Source organism: Grammomys surdaster, unplaced genomic scaffold (assembly GCF_004785775.1).
Source record: "Grammomys surdaster isolate TR1022 unplaced genomic scaffold, NIH_TR_1.0 126153, whole genome shotgun sequence".
Taxonomy (NCBI): Eukaryota; Metazoa; Chordata; class Mammalia; order Rodentia; family Muridae; genus Grammomys; species Grammomys surdaster.
In genome coordinates, this window is record NW_021620961.1 from 8,535,738 (window position 1) to 8,554,115 (window position 18,378).

General features: G+C 38.4%; 1 pseudogene; it reads right to left on the reverse strand.

Moving 5' to 3' along the window:
• Positions 1 to 322: 322 nt before the first annotated feature.
• On the reverse strand, positions 323 to 1,070 carry LOC114612273 (annotated as a pseudogene).
• Between the last annotated feature and the right edge of the window lie 17,308 nt (positions 1,071 to 18,378).

Sequence of the window (18,378 nt, forward strand, 5' to 3'; positions counted from 1 at the left end):
CAGGCTGGCCTGGAATCTGACAAATGTTGCATCTGTCTCCAGTGCTGGGATTGCAGGTGTGTACCACCAGGTCTGGTCTTTGTATATTGTTTGAAGAATTACCTTTTCTCTCTTTTTAAAATCTCAATATGCTTGAGCTAATGTTAAGGTCAAGGGCAGAAGGTATTCTTTTTTCTTTCCAGTGAGCAATTATGTATTTATTGTGTTTGGGAGGCAGAGTGAGGGAGAAATCCCAGCAAGAAGAAGACTGGGTCCAGGCTAGAGTTCCTGGTGAAGAGCAGGAAGTTTTCTGCTGTACCTATCACAGAATGAGAGAGGGGGCTCAATAGATCGTTCCCTTTGTTTCTCCACAGGACTTCTTGAGCTTCTCAAAGTTCTTCAGGATGATGTCATATGACACAGCATAAGCATTACGGATCTCCATGACCATCAGACGGACCTCCTGGTACTCTGCCTCGTCCAGCTCATCTACCAGCTGCCGATAATCACCTTTATGGGGCTGCTTGGCTGTTTTGGCCACTGCATCACCCCTCTCAGAGACGTACATAGAGATCTGTGTGTGAAAGCCTTCCAGCTTGTTATGAAGGCAGGTCATCAGCTCAATCACCTTTTCCTGGACAGCCACTCCAAAATTATTCCCATCCTTTATCCCAGGTATCTGTAGCTACAACCAGATTGAGTTGCTCAATGACATCCTTGATCTCGGGTTTTAGGCATTGTAGGAAGACCACAATCTTCTCATTGCAGTTCACTGAGCCACATGCAGGACTTTTCTTGTCTTCTTCCCTTTTCTTCTTTTCATCCTTCTCTTCCTTCTCCTGTTACACCTTCCACTCCTCCTTCTCTTTCTCCTTGACTGGGTGACTGGGTCAGATACTGGGATGTCCAACGGAGCGTTCAGATTGCTCAGGTTTGGCTTCGTTGAGACCTGGCTCCTTTAAGAATGCATCCAACTCTGAGATCTTCTTGGGAAAATAACTCCCAAGTAGGTTCTCTGTCTTGCTACACAGGTCGTCATGAAGCACATCCACCTTGGCTTGAGCTTCAGGATGGACCCTCACTGTGTCCATGGCCAGAATGGGGGCGGAGGGTGAGTGCCCCAGGAGGAGGCTGGAGTGGGCAGCAAAAAGGGAAAGCGAAACCACAGCTCGCAGTAGGTATTCTTATGGAATGAATTATCAGTCTGGTTAGATGACTAATAATTATGAACTAAAAGTATCTGGTATATCAAATGTGTACTGTTCTTTACTTTGTAATATACACACACATGCACGCACATACCCACACATACTCATACATGTATGTGTCTAGCCTGCAAATGTTTGACTTTCTCTTCTCTTGTAAGAAGTTTTATATCTCAGGGATCTTGGGATATGTAAAGTGGCCTAGCATAATTGGAAATGCAAACCATGGGGGTTCTGATAGCCTCTGTTGCCGGATTGATAAGCATTTATTCTCACTTGTATGTCTGTCTCTGCATTTGGACAGTACTGTCTACATGAGCTTAAAGAGTATGCTTAGTATGGAAACCATCAGCTCACCTTTTGTGAATTGTCCAGTCTTTTTTAACAAGAAGAGAGAAAGAAAATCAAAGTTTGACACTGTGAGCAGCTTTGAAGAGTGTGACTTGAGCAAACCATTTTTTATACAGAAGATCTAGGAAGCTCAACATTTCTCTTGAAAAAAAGCAGGAACCAAACATAATCTTCAACCAATGAGCTCTTATTTATGAGCAGATATCTTCTATAGCATTCACTATATGTTTTAAAGATCTTCCCCCCAGTTAACTAAAAATAGATAAATGTTTTTAATGCACCTCTACTTTTCTCCTTCTGATCTCTGTCACATGCATGCATATTTGTCTTGCAATATGCCATTTATCGATTTATTAGTCACTTAAGAAACCTTTCTTTCTTAGATTCTAACAAGTATCAGGTACTATAATATTGTTGAAGATTCAAAAATAAAGTCTAGACTATTTCTGGGCCAGAAGAGACCATAAGATAATGGAAGAAGGACACTGTGAACTAAATCCCAACTATGTAAAGTTTGCTCATGAATTAAAAGGGACACAGGAGAATCACTGGAGGAAATGACATGAGACATTGCAGACATGGATTCTGACAGTTTTAAAGTGATTTGGAGTGAATGCGAGTACAGTCATGCATAAGATGTAGAGGAAAGAAGGAATGAGAGTCAATCCTTGAGGCCTTCACAAGCTATATGAGCTTCCCTACCTTAAAGAGAATGTGACGTCCTCAGAAACACACTTCTGAAAGGGTAGGTGGAAGGTGTCTAGAAGGTGGAGGGTAAATCATAAAGGAGGCAGAGGCTGAGCAACAAGGCCAGTAAGCGTGGCAGTTCCAAGATCCATACTGAGGCAGCGTGGCGCAGGAGATGGAGAGGAACTCAGCTTTTCAGCAGGTATTTAGGAAAGAATTTAGTGAGAAAGAGATGCGGTTTCTGACAGCAGAAAACAAAAGAACAGGAGCAAGGTGCATATTGTGTTCTGGTGGCAGAAGAGCAGAGGGGAGGGGTGGTAGGCGAAGAGAATGGAGGGCACAGGCAGAGATTAGTTCCCCCCTCACACAAGCTTTGTTGAAGTTAATAGAAATAAAAATAACAAGTTCACAGTGTCACACACTTGAACACTGACGAAGTTGTCTGTGATGAGAATCAGCACGTCGTCACAAGCATATGAAGGAGAATCTTGATGGCAGTGGGTGAACAAAGAGAGACAGCAACTTTGAAAGTCAGTTGTTATTAAAAACTTATAGAACAGTACATAGTTTCCCATACTCTAAGGATGCTGCAATGTTCTTATACTTAGAGTATAACACATGACTTAGCACGTTTGAACTATTTTACTTCAAAATCATTCACGAACACATTTGGATATATTTTTGAGGTTGTTTTTTAAAATACTATTTCTGTAGGTTAAATTCTTAGGAATGGGATCACTGGGGAGAACAACAGAAATATATTTTTTTCTGGTTCTCCTAAGCTGTTTGTCATTATTTATACATATGATATTGTGATATACATGTGATATTAAGAAATGCATTTAATCTTAAGGCTGGTGAATGGAATATGGTGATAGAATTTCTGCACTGAAAGCCAAAGCCTTTGGGAATGTGGCTGGCTATGCTGTTCAGTCGTTTTGAGACTGATCTCTTATCTCCCGTCTGATTCACTTATATGAAGAGTTTCATGTAGCGTGGGTTCGATTCCTAGTCAAAGCTGTATCTTGACATCATAGTGCTGCCACTTCAGTGGCACTTGATTTTTTTCTCACTTATAATTATCATAGAAGAAGAAAGCCAAGTGATACTTCTTGGGAAAATTAGAGTTTACTGTAATCTGAGTGATGTCTCTGATTGAAAAAAATGATAAGTTCTATTTTTGCTGCATAGCATTCATGAAGATAGACCCATTTATTATCAAAAAATGTGGAACTGAAGAACTGTAGTTCCTAACCTTAGCTAAGTTATGAGTCACAAAATCAGTTGTTAAAGATGATCATTTAAAAGAAAATACGGGAATCTACTACATAAAATGTAACAGTTTGTGCAAAATTAATTAAACTTTGTTCAGTGGCCTAATGTTGATCTTACTGCCCTTTTTCTTGCTGGTATTTTTGCTTTTCAGTTTCCAAGGGGGAGAAGACACAAAAATATGCATTTGGCTCATATATTTGAATATGGTTCTCTAGGGAAAATAATACAGTCACAACTATTGCTTTTTAGAGACTCCTTCCTTTGAGTGGCTGCCTGAATAGTTTGTGTCTTGTAATACGCAAGTTACAAGTCCACGGAAGGAAGAAAAACAAGCAGGAAGAGCAATAGTTTTTTTTTTTTTATTCTGCATCCATTGCTCATTTTATTATCTTTAAAACAATGTTTTATTTTATGTATGGCAAAATTATTTACATGTCAAATTGTGCTAGACATTATGGGATGGGGGTTCCTGGGTTGGAGAGGGAAAATGGGGTAAGGGGAGAACATCTGAAATGTAAATAAAATATCCAATAAAACAAAACAAAAAACCCCAAAAACCCAAAAAAACCCAACAACAATAACAAAAAAAACGCAATAGTTTTTAAAACTAAATTGTAAATCCAAACTGGAGATGAAGGTTTCTGATGGACCATGCAACAGCTTCACCGTTTTTTTTTTAATTCTAATTTCCTAGTGTTCTTTGCTGTAAACCATTGCCTTTTGGGTTAAGAATTTGAGCTTTTATCCAGAAGGCATCTCAGAGGACCCATTTACAAAATCAGATCTCAGGGCCAAAATTCTTCATTACCCCCTTGCCTCTGACACTACTTGCATGCAAATAAAAAAAGTCACAGTTCATTTGCTCAAAATATTATTATAGATATGATGTAATAGAAATATAATTAGCATTAAAATATAAATTATTGGTATAAATAGATGTAAAAATTATTCCTGCTTAACTGAGGTAGGAAGCAAAGTGAAAGTACTATTTATGTGTGAGATGAAGCTAGAAGTGGCTTTTAGCCTAGAGTGCTAAATTCATTTGGGAATCCCAAATGAATGACAGCTGATGACAGTTCCAGCCCCTTCATGGAGCCTTTAGTTTAGAAATTCCTAGATCTGTAAAAGTAATAACACACTAAAATGATCCATAGCAGTCTGAGCTGCATTTACATAATCGCAAAGGATATGATTAATACAAATTATATTAATTGCTTGTTTTACTGCTTTCCGCTGATGGGCTGATTTACGTGTTCCTTTGGTATGTTCAAGAAACGATCTGAATTATCTTTTCATTTCAATTAAAGAACTAGTCATAGAAAGCGTGCTTTGATATGTTGATGGCAGAAGTTCATCTGTAAAGGGCAAGCTCCAGAGCTTCCTAAGCGAACACTTACATAAAACTATAAGAAGTACTTTCAGAGGTTTGCCATATTCAATTTTTTTTAAATTGAACTGAACATACATATGGGAAAGATGAAATTAAGTTATAGAAAGAGTTTGTTCTGTTTCACTGTTTCTCATTTCATTTGATTTTATCTGTAATAAATATTAAGAACAAAGGCTTTTAAAAATTCTTTTAGGCTTTTTTTTTTTTTTTACTGAATATTGTCATAGAAATGAGTACATTTTTGTCCTTAGTATTGTTATCTAGCAATGATTATCAGACAGCATGGTAATCGGTGCAGTATGTGCAGCCACATCAACAGCAAAACCTTCTGTTAGATGCTAAGAAATTTATTATGCAAAGAGTTCACACATTTATTGTCATTTTCTGTCCACAATAAACTTACATACTTCAAACCAATTTCTTCCTTTATGATTTTTGTTGGATTTTTTTTCAAGCAATATTTATCAAAATTTATGTTGCTACTGACATGAGAAATAGCTTATGATTGTTACCAGTAAAATGCTATTGAGATTTCAAAGGTGGTGGACATTATGCTTTCCTATTTTCTTTACGATATGGTGTTTGTAAAGTAGCGTTCCTAACCCAGTAAGGACTCCTTGGGGAAATAAGCTGAGTAGATAATCAAGTAATTTGTCACATAAAACAGACTAAGATAGTGCCATCTGGTTAAGCCATTAACAATATCTATATAGTTCTAACTGCCCATTATAGTGGCCAGACAGAGCCACTCCACTTTTATTCACGCTGATCTAATTGTGCTATCTAAGAGTAAAGAGAGAGATTTGCTTCGTTTTTCTATTGGGTATGAGTGGAAGCCATCAATTTTTTTTTCTCACTTCTACCTTAATGGGTTGAAATAAAGACTCACATGCATGGCTTTCCAATTTCTTTTACAATTTTATTTTACAGCTTAGATACTTTGAGGTCAAAAGACTTCCATTTCCAAAATACGTAACAGAAATAATAAAGCAATAAAATTTTGACTTAGATAATATGGACATTTTTCTTTAAAGTGTCAACGTGATTTACAAATTATTAAAAAGGCAGTAAAACTTGAACCTGTATAGCATACACTTTACCTTAAACTGTCAGATGCATGATTTTACTTTATTAATATCACTAATATTTTTCTTATCAATGTAGAAAGTGAAGTCCACTTATTTAACGAATCACGAGACTTGCAAATGCTAGAAACTCCTATGTTACATAATTTGTTTTCAGCCATCCAATGTCTGTATTCATTTTGTATATAACCAAAGATGAAATCTATATTATTGGCCATAAAATACAGGATACTCATGATACACCCCACAGAACCAAAGAAATTAAACAAGAAAGAAGGCCAGAGGGAGGGATACAGAGGGAGGGAGGGGACTGGGTGGGAAAGAGGATCCTGAGGGGATAGGGGTGGTCAGCATCAGGTGTGAGGATACAGGAGAGATGGCCAGAGAGCCAGGAGAATGAATGGAAATCTGCAGCTGCTGGGAGTAGGGGGTTTAGGGGAATCTCTACAAAGTCCCAAAGACCTGGGATGGGGGAAGCACCCAAGAGTCAATATAGGTGATCTTAGAAGCCTAACAGTGGTAACATGGAACCTAAAGAGGCCACCTTCTGTAGCTAGGTAGAACTCCCAGTAGAGAGATAAAGACACCAACCTACCCACTAAACATTCTACCCTAATTTTTTCCTGTCTAAAAGAAATGCAGGGACAAAGATGGAAAAGAGAATGAAGGAAAAAGTCAACCAATAACCAGCCCTACATAAGACTCATCCCATGGGCAAGTAAGAGTCCCTGACACAGTTAATGATACTCATACTTTCAGACAGGAGCCTAGCATAACCGTCCTCTAAGAGGCTCTACCCAGCAGCTGACTTAAACAGATGCAGATACCCACAGTCAAACATTGGATGGAGGTCAGGGACTCTTATGGAAGAGTTGGGGGAAGGATTGACGGCCCTGAAAGGGAAGGGAACTCCACAGGAAGACCAACAGAGTCAACTAACCTGGACCCTTGGGAACTCTCAGAGATTGAGCCACCAACCAAAGTGGCATTCACAGACTGGACCAAGGCCCTCTAGCACATATGTATCAAACGTCCAGCTTAGTCTTCATGTGTATCCCTAGTCACTGCAGTGGGGGCTGTCCCTAAAGTTGTAGCCTGACTGGGCAATCTGCCCCCTAACAGGGCTGCCTTGTCTGGCCTCTGGGAGAAGATATGCCAAAGCTTGTAGAGAATTGATACTCTAGGGTTGGGAGATACCCAGGGGTGCTCATCCTCTCGGAGGATAAGGGGAGGGGTAGGGGAGACTCTGTGAGGAGGCAGCATTTGGGATTATTTGGAAGTAAATAAATAAAGTAGTTAGTTTTAAAAAGTGAGTTTTTTCAAGTCACACCAGATTCCAAGCATCATTTTTATATCAGTTACCTGGATAGTTTGGATAGACAGATACCTTAGTTGGTAAAGTGCTTGGCACACATGAAGGACCTGAGCTTGACCCCCAGGCACAGATCAGCTAGGCCTGGTGGAACATATCTGTAATGGCAAGTATGGGAAGTAGAGAAAGTGGCATCCCTGGGATTCTCTGTCAGGCAAGCCATGTCCAGTAACTCTGTTTCCAAAAACAATGTGACAGTGATTATACAATGTCGTAGGTTGACCTCTGGCCTCCACAGGTCAACCTCCCCCCACCACACACACAATTACTCCACACCATGCTCCACACAAGTTATCTAGAGTTTTCTTTCAAGGGCTATCTATACAAGCTGATGGCACCAATTTTCTACCTGGCTAAAATGATTCTGACCATAGGTCAGATGTTGAAAACCTCTTCAAAATAGGTTTGCAAAGTTCCTGCAAAACTTGAAACAGTGTTTTTCAGAGAGATACTAGAACATATTTGCAGATTTCCATTTGAAAAATAGTACCTTCTGCATGTCTAAAATATTTTCTATATAATGTATCTTCTATGAAGAAAAAAATCTATCCATTTCCTTAAGAGAAAAATATTGAATACTATGAGAGGGAAAATATATTTTCTTTTTCCAGCTATTTCTTTCAATATATTTCTTTCCAGATAAACTATTTCAAAATAGAATATAATCAGAAATAAGGAAACATGGTTCTGTTGAGAACCTCTAACTGAAAGGACACCTAGTAAAAAGTTTATCCATGCCTACAAGAATAATTTGATCCCCAGGAGGCTTGAAGCTCTGGTGATAGCAGAGGTGATGCTGAAGGAAACTGGATTTCCCCAACAAATGCTCCCTAATTACAACATACTTGATATTTCAATACATTAGGTCCTAACACAGCAGTTCTCAACCTGTGGGTCTCGACTCCCATGGATCAAATGACGTTTTCACAGGCTCGCCAAAGACTATCAGAAATATCAGATATTTACATTAAAATTCATAACAATAGCAATATTACAGTTGTGAACTAGCAACAAAAATAATTTTATGGCTAGAGGTCACCACAAACTGAGGAACTGTATTAAAGGGTCGCAGAATTTGGAAGGCTGAGAACCACCGCTCTAATATGCAGCATTAAGTGTATATAAATAGTAACCAGAAGTGACAAAAAAGAATTTGCCTCCTAACACCTGATGCCAATGATCTTTTCCCTTAGGGAGCATTAGAAAAGGCTGCTTTAAATGGATATCACTGTATCTCCGTAGCCTTGCGCAAAGCATCCTGGGAGTCCTTACAAAGTGGAACTATTCCAGCACAGTGCTTGAAACCTTAGTGCACAGCAAAGATGTTTTTTGTTTGTTTGTTTTTGTTTTGTTTTTTATTCTTTCCCCCTCAAAATATATTTGTTTCGAGGACATTCCTCCTTATCCATTTTATAGTCGGTGACTGAGAAGCTTATAGCATTTGTAACCCAGGTCTATGAGTCCACATTGCGCGATTTTAAAGCTCGTGTGTCCTTAGTAAAGGAACTGCTCAGCAGAGTGGGTAACCTCTCCGAATGCTTCTCTCTGTTATGACAGTTGCTTTCTACAGCAAAGGCCAGTCCTATGGGCTGATTATAAAGACTGTGCTGCCTTGTTTGTCAGACAGGCAACAGTAAAATGGGTAATGCCGCTATAGAACTACAAGCAAATATGTTCTCTGCCCAATTTGCATACAAACGCCGCTTAGCACTATTTACTCAAATTAGCAATGTAGTGGCTTTTGCTTAGCCCTGTGTGGGCTGCGGTGACCTTTGACTGGCACTTATTTCAGACAACTGCCACTCTTATCTTTTATAATTAACTTTCAAAATTATTGCCATGGTATCTTTGAACATTGTAAAAAAAAAATTAAGATTCTGTTGAAGATCAATTTTCACTCTGAGGACTCTTTAGATTTAGGATGAGGGGATGGCTATCTTAAGATACCTGAAAAAAAGCTGTGGGGGGGTAGCAGGAGGGGGTCAAAGACTGGAAGGTAAATAAATGATAATAATAATAATAATAATAATAATAAGCATGCAGGGTTTGTTTTGGCTCAAGGTTTGGAGGCCCATGGTGGGGAAGGAACCATGGCAGTCCCTGGAGGGGAGGCGTTTGCTCCCTTCAAATCCACAGAAAGATGAGTAAAAGTACTGGTGTCTGCTCTTTCTCCTTCCTTTTTATTCACTTAAAGATCTCTGCCGGAGGTACAGTCCCACCCTCATTCAGGCAGAATTTCCCTCCTCAACTAAACATCTTCAGAAATGTCTTGGTGTTATTTTTAGGATTATAATTTAATTGCATCATCTCTCCCTTAGCGTTCCCCCAGACCTTCCCATACACCCCCTCCACTCTCCTTCCATTTTTTCACTAGTTGTCATTGCATGCATATTTGTATATGGTCCTAAATCTAACCTGTTCATGTCCATATGCACCTGTATGTATGTGTTCAAGGCCAAACATTTGTCACTGGACAATCAATTGGTGTGCTTTTCTCCGGGGGCGGGGGGGCGGTCGGGTTTGTGTGTTTGTGGGAGACAGCCTTTCTCACTCTCAGCTTTCCTCAGTTGCCAAAAGTTTTTGTGTAGGGTAGAGGCCTTGCGATGCTTTACCTGTCTAGTTTTGTTATCGTTTTTCAGCTCCCGTTTGGTCAGTGGTGTTGGTAAGACTTCGTGAGTGTAGCTTATGATTTTACCAGGAGACAGAATCTCACAGGAAACTCCCTAATCCTTTGGCTCTTACAATCAGTCTTTCCTGCTGCTCTTCCACAAAGTCGGCTGAGTCGTGGTTGCAGGAATGCCTTGTAGTTGTATCCACTGAGACTGGACAACACAACTCTGCCATTTGTTGTGATCTCCATGTGTTGCAAAATGAAGCTTATTTAAGACATTTCCAGAGTTACATCATCTAGGTGGTTGTAAATCCTGACAAGCTGATCATGAAGATTAATTATCAAAAAGAGGGTTCTCTTGCTTCTTTGAAAAGAATGTATTAGTGGAGTAGGTTTCATTCTATGAAGGAGACAGAAAAGCATGTAAACACAATCATACATTCACTCACTTGGCCATGCTTTAAGAAAATGCACTAGGTAAAAGAAAAGCCATCAGTAATAATAATAATATCAATTATGAGTTTCCACGTGCTCATCGCTGTTGTCAGGGTATAGCTCATTGCTCCATGTCTTAGCAAGGAAACTTTTGAAGTAGGTACTATTCTGATCACTGATCACTAGCTGAAAGAAAGGAAATAGGAAGGGTTAAGCAACTCTCTAGTAATGTGACTGGAAGGCAAGAATCTAGACTTTGGCCTTGCACTGTCTAGCTTCAAAATCAATCCTCAGCTCTGTCCTTATCAGCAGTCCTGAATGCTATTCTATCACAGGCTGCTGGCCAGGCTGTCTTTTCTGCAGGATTTTTATTGGATTATTTTGTCTAACTTTGGTACTCTTTTTTTTTTTCCAGGAATAGAGGACAAGTATTCATGTGCACTTTTATATGTCAATCTTTATTCAGTCTATAAAGACAATTTTGTAAATAGTAATAAAAACTTTGCTTTGCTACCAAATCCCCATGTGAATCGAACTCCTGAGAAATTGTTCCAAGGCTTCGTTTGTCTCTGGCCACACTGAACCTTCAGTCCTGGAATCTGAATAAGGCTGATCTTATAGTACTCTCATTTTCAAGTCTTTAAAAGTAGCCGTTGTAGGACGTGACCTATGGATTCTACTGAATGATGAGTTCAGCTGTTTAGATAGATCGTTCTATTTGCTTTCTCCTTTATTATTGCTTATTGGCAAATCAGTGAGCAGTATTTTCTCTCTGGTACTGCTGGAAATAAGGGAACTTTGTATTAGCAAAATATAGTTTTGTACCTTAGTCTACTATCTATTACAAACAAATCCAATAGCATTTGAAACATTGTCAGTATATTTTAGTCAGAATTATTTTATAAATCGATAAATACTAAATTTTTATTATTGTTGTTATTGCTTTGACATTATTTTCAATATTGAGTTAAAGGAGCATATCTGAATTTAGAATTTTGCAAATGACCAAAGGAGAAAAAGAACCTTTTGACTGTTAGATCAAATGCAATTGAACTTTGACCTGTGTGTGCTGGCCTTGCCCACATCCAGTGACTAAATTAAACTATTTTTGTTGATTTAGGTTTTTTTTTTGTCAGCCTTAAAGATCAATTTTGTCTTATTGCTCAGATTGTCCAGTAGTTTATTTGATTTTGTCACTGAAGAATAAAGGACAGCTCACTTGCTAGTCAAGCAATGTCTCAAATACAAATTATAAAATGAACAATGGATTACTCAGTGGAACAAACGACTGATTGGAGGAATATGACTTTTTGATATTTTACTTCATTAGGTTGACTATTATATTTATTTCATGATAATTAATTAATGACTTTCAATGTTTGGCGATGTTCTAAAATGTCGGCCACGTCAGTCAAACAGCCTCCTAATGTTGGGGTTATAATGTGGCGCAGAAAGGAAAGTATAATTTTACATGTAAATTTAAATAATGGCATTCTGTGGTGTGAAGGAAGAGATAATAGTGTTTAACAAAAGAGGTTAAAACAAGGTCAACTTTTCTTCTGGTAACTTAGAAGTGAGGCATCAAGCAGTTAGAAAAAGAGGGATTTAAATGACTGCTAGTTGGCTGTATTTTAGAGAAGGAAGGCATTCTAGGAGTAGCCTGCACTATGTGGAAGTGCAAATGTGGAATATTAGCACCATAGGCCAAGTAAAATATGGATCCAGCAGTGGACTGAAATAAAACAGAGAGAGTCATATCTTGTCTAAATCTCTTTAAAATAAAAGTGATCCATAAATGAGAGTATTGGGAGAATCTTGCCTAGAAAGAAGGCAAAGCTTGTATTGAGTTCAATTAAAGTTTATTCTATTCTAAATTCATTCCTAAACTTTCTTATTTCCTAGAGTGTTTTCACAACCTGTGGTTGAAGGACCCGGAAAACCTCATTGACATTTCATTAATATTTGGTGATAGGCAGATCGTTCCCCCAGAACATTGTCTAAATACTGCTGAGAGAGGTAACCTGACTAGTAAATTAATGTTTTCTGGCGATTTTAATGTTAACATAACAATTCGAGGCATCACTCGTCAGGGGTGCGATATTGTGTTTCTCAAGATGCATGAGACAAAGGCACTTAATGAGTTTTGGCTGCGCTGCACATATTGTGTACAAGCCTGTTCAAACTGTTACAGGCTTCCTGCCAAGACATGTAGGAGAAATTGCTTAAAAGATTAGTAGAGAAATGGCCTTATTCCCTGCTGTGTACCCCTGTGAATAGTGTGTCAACTGTTGTACGAAATTTGGGATATAGATAGCAAGCACTCTTGGTTCTAAAGAAGGCTAGTCCCCTCAAGATAATTTAAAGAGAAGGATTACAGGCCCTCCTTGCCTTGTGATGCATTTATATTGAGATAACATTGTAAACCGAAACATAATTATTGTCTAAAAATGTAGGCAAGATATCCCTATTGTACAGTAGTGCCACTCGTATCTTGGGAGTAATCAACAGCTGTCTAATTGAACTTAAGGCCCACTCAGTGGGAATAAATTCATGCCTGATACTGCAATCCTGGCCAGCTACCGGTGCTGGAGAGGCCACAGCTGAGAGGAAGACTTACTATCCCTATTTTCCTAAACTACTGCAACTTCTAGTTGTATTCAAAGTGTCATTCTTTACCAATAGATAAGTGATGCTTTCACCTTCATCAAAAACGCTTTTTTTGCAACAGATGGCAACTCTGACAGAGATCCAGGGTGGCTGAATGCAGAGAATAAGGGTCTGTGGTGTGTCTAATGCCAGATGATACAACCACAACACCTAAAACTGATGGAACAGACAGAGCACGAGAGGGGGAAGAGGTTGTATGAGCTAAGGGACTGAAATGCTTGTTGCCAGATATTATATCCTAGGAAACATGCATCCATGAATTTCTACAACATGTTTGACTGAATAAGACTGGCTTAGGCATAATGACAGTATCAGTTGATATGCTAATGTGAGTGGAAGAAATTTCACAAAGTCGAACCTCTTGATGCCGAGCTATGGGCAGTTGATAGTTGCTGAGAAGAGAATCAATTCCCTCCAGGGATGAGTTATCACATAGGCTGTCAAATTCCAAGTGGTCAGCCACAGACACGTGTACATGTGAGCAAAAGTAAATGGACTCAGTAGGTTGTATATACATATGTATGCATGTAACATGTACGTATTTGTATATAACATTGTATTATATGTATATATATGGCAGCAATAATTTCAAAAGAAGTCATCAGTTTTGGAGGGAGAATATGGAAATAAGGTGATAAGAGTGACATGGATGTAGTACTTGTATTTATGGTTCTCAAAATACACTGTATGAAATTTTTAAGGAAAAATACAAATATTATATTAAAAACCACTTTTAGGGCTTGGAGAGATGGCTTTGTTGTGAAAGCTAGACAAGGCTTTTGTTCAACTCTGTAACCTCAGCTCTGGGGGTCCTGCTATCAAGTCTATTCAAGTTGGTGAGCTCTGGATTCAGGCAGAGACCCCTTCTCAAAAAATAAGCCAAAGAGGAATTGAAGAAGATTCCTAGTGTTAGCCAGGAGGCACCCAACATGTCCATGCATATTCATAAGCATTTGTACCTTCTGCATGCAAACATTATAAGAATGTGAACATAAACACTCACATATATGCACACATGAAGACACATACACACACACACACATACACACACACTAAATTAAATGTAAGCAAACTACTGAGCCACATTGCTTACTCCAGCGTCCTTAAGTGTGTCCAGAACATGTATGTTACCTAGCCTCACCGCTGGGCAAGACCTTATAATAAAACATTGAATGTGCCATATAACACATTGAATATTTGTCTTTACAAAAGCACTGGCCACCCTATACACTGTTAGTTCAGTTTTAGGAACTGAGTGGCTAATGGGAAGCAGTGGCTATGGCCATTAGCTGGCTCCCAGGAGATATCCTGCCATATATTTCTAGTCTAGAGAAAATTCAAAATTCAAGTATAAATTTCTGTTGAGTATTATCCCACCACTGTAAAAGTAATAGTAAAAAAAAAATAAAAGAAAAGAAAAAAGAAAGATTTAAGTGCAACCTTGTAAATTCAAGGGCTGTCTGCAATGACTCTATTGTAGTAGTTCTTCATAGGAAGGTATGACTTCAGAGGCAGCAGCTGCCCGTAGTCATTCTTGGTGGTCCTTCACACTCTGCGTAAATATTTCCTGAGATGAGTTCATTTGCTATACTTCACGAAACTGGGAGAGGCTAGGTATGTTGCGGTTTTAATATTGCATTTTTGTATGTATAGCAAAAGTTAAATTATTCATATCTTCATTAAAATTTAAAAATAAATAACAATTAAATTTCTTGCCCATTAATCATCTGCAAATGAAAGCCAGCAAAGGCTGCTATTTTATGTGGCTGTCTGCTTGGAGGCCGTGGATAAAATAAATATTATTTCCATGCTGGAGAATCACTACAGGGTGAAAAAAGAAATCCTCTGTAAAAATGTAAACAACGAGGGGATTATTTTCTTTAAAATGTTTGAAAATTCTTTTCCATATTTCTTTTCCAGTTACAAATATTATTTTATATAGTTTTTAAGATAAAAATTCCTCCTTTATCCATGCTATATGTCTGCTTAGTCTTTTGTGTTACACCACTGCAAAAATATTAGCTGACATTTATTAAATGTTTACTATTTGTCAGGAACTATTCAGTGTACTTTATTTATAGATACATACATGTATGATTTTACACACACACACACACACACACACACACGCACACACAAAGTCATATAAACTTCTCAAGGTACTATCATATAATTACCATTGTTGACAGTATTTGAAACATGGAAAAAGTAAGATCCTGAGAAAGTTGAGGACTTGTCCAGAGTTTTACAGATTCAGTCATCACTGTCTGTCTGTTCACAGGCCTGTGTGTATTCCGGTTTTTCATATTGCATATGATGGGTAGAAATGAACTATAGTGTTTGTAAGAGTGCATATTTTCTACTTTGGAAGACACAGCACCCAGGCTAAGCTTGGTGTCATGGTTTTGTGTTTGGAGCTGTGCTTTAACTATTTTAACTATCTGAACATGGTGACTCTGTCGCATGAAGTACAATCTCACTGTTGAGCAGGTGTAAGCCCTGTTCATTCCTGGACGCCATCCCCAAATGAAATGTAGAAGGACCAGATTCAGAAAAGTGCGGTTCTTCCTTCTCCCCATTCTACTTCCTTTCTCTCTTACTTTGCTTTTTACCAGTCACCTCTCTGTGTGAATTTGTTGGTGTTATTATGAAATGCTCGCTTTAAACTCATTTTATGCAGATTACTCTTTTACATGTATTTACATTTCAATTCTCATTCAGAGTACAAAGTTGAAATTCAGCTTAGCTTTTTGCTGGATTATCACAAAGTCCTTAGCAAGTGAATTTAGACGACTGAGGATTTACTACAAATTTCTGTCTGTTATCCTCCAACCATAACTGCTGTGTGTTAATTGAATATTTGTTGATACTAATTTAGTGTTTGAGAACACGGTGCTTGCTGTCATAGGGCTTTGCTTTGACCTTCAAAAACATACAAGTCATTCTGATGAACACTTGCAAACTCTTTTAGATTTCTTTCAATCCTCTTAGCCTTTGTAGATTATCAGATTCACAAGGATTACCCATCAAGAATCCAATGGCAGATGTCAGGGATTCTGGCTATCTCTCCTAGCATGCCCCAGACCATCAATTTTTTTTTCGTTATTGTTTTCAAGAATTTCGGGCACTGAGGAATGGAAAAGAATGTTGATTTTGATGAGGAAAGTAGCAAGGTTATAAGTTACTGTCCCAAACTACCTAGGAAGAATATATTTATTATATTTAAAGCTATAGTAGTAGGGCTAGGGAGATGGCTCATAAATAGAAGTGCTTTCTACTCAAGCATAAAGACCCAAGTTCAAGTGTCTAGCAAGTACTTAAAGAGCTGAGTAGCCACATATACCTATAATCTTAAAGCTGTGGGAAGAAGGTAGGAACAGAAGGACCACTGAGACTCACTGGCCACCAGCTTATCTACAGGTTCAGTGAGAAACCCTGTCTCCAGGGAAGGAGATAGATAGTGAAAGATAAATATACACTATCCTCCTCATGGGTGCACAAACATTTACATGCACATATTTGTGCATATACCACACATTTACATACAGAGACACACAGAGAGAACGGGGTGTATAGTTGTAAAGAGGGAGTAATTTTATCAAAATCCATATTTCAGGGAGCAGGACAGCATGATATAAGTTATTTGGTGTGGTTTCTCCACAATGTGTGTATAATTGAAAGGAAACTGTGAACAGACTATACCCATCTAATGTCTATAATTGCCTAAGAGACTACACAAAAGACAATTATGGGCAGATACTGGGTTTGAATGATCCGACATGATGTCTTCCAGGGAATATTTCCCAGCATTGGGCTTTGTAAATCATTCATTTAATGTTCTCAGAAGGTTGGTCCATTCCACAGGAAACCAACATGATTGGTTGGACCTGACACAGTAACGTTGGTGTATGACCTTAACATTGGATGTTATCTGAGGAGGAATTACAACAGAATGGGAGAAAATTACTTTATCTCAGATTAGAAGGATCTGGAGAACATGCCTAGCAGTATTGTTTCCTGAGAAAGAACAGTAAATAAAGTCCGGCTTGGCCTCAGCTCTCGTCATCGCCTTGTTAGACTACAAGGAAGGTTGTGGAGTTTTCTACGGTGAGCTCATGTGAACTGCAGCTTTCTCACTATTGTGTTTTCTTTCTTTCAAATTCTGTCATAATGCTTGTATCACACCCTGCACACTCAAGCATGAGTGTAAATGTGTAAGAAGCATAGAAGGGGGCAGAAGAATAGTGGAGGCAGCAAGAAGAAAATAAAATAGGTAATTGGTTCTTGAGTATTTCTGTGTGTGTGTGTGTGTGTGTGTGTGTGTGTGTGTTGTATGTTATGTGTGTTTGTGTCTATATGTATGTATAGTGTAAAAGTTGTGTTTGTGTGAATTACAATCCATTCTGAGACCTTCTGAAACTATCATTGCTTCTTGCAGTCAGTTTTTCAGGAATTATATTAGACTCCTGAAGGGGCGACAGCCTGTACCGTTTATAAAAGTCCTTTGGTGATTGTGCACCCCACAAAGTCTTCACAGTGACACTTTCGCCCTCAGGCGTCTATCTAGGACCTCTGCATTTCCTCCACTAACTAAAAAGAAAAAGGAATCTCACAAATCAGTGGTGAGCTCACCTTAGGTCTTCTCTGTATGTTTAGAAAGGTTGAGACAAGTGGAATTGGGTCTTTTAAGTACATTTCGTACAAGACTATTATAAAGCAACATTAAGACTTAGAGAAAGTTCTGGAAGATCTAAAAAACAAAACAAAACAAACCAAACCAACCAACCAACCAACCAAACAAATAAATAAATAAATGGAACCAAAAGCAATCAACCAAACAAAAATCCAACCCATGTATGTTGATTGCCTAGGAAGGGTGGACTTGAGGACTTATACAAGAGAATTATTAGATTAATTAGATGCATGAAAATAAGTAAAAACATCGAAGTAATATATGTTAAGATGGAGATTGTGTTAAGGGTTGGACATCAATCACTTATTTTAAAAATTAAAAAATGTTCAACTGTGTTAAATCACTCACTGTCGTTCCTGAGCCATGAAGGCCTCATGTCAGCAGCTTGTATTGGTTACCTGGAGACCCTATGTTTACTTTCCAAAGTCCCATGCCCTTGCAGCCTCTTTAACCCTTAGCACTCTAGAGCAGTGGGTCTCAACGTTCCTAATGCTGTCCCTCATGTCATGACCCTTTATTTAATACAGATTCTCCTGCTGTGGTGACCCCCAACCATACATTTATTTTTGTTGCTGCTTTCTAACTGTAATTGTGCTACTGTTACGAATTGTAATGTAAGTATCTGTGT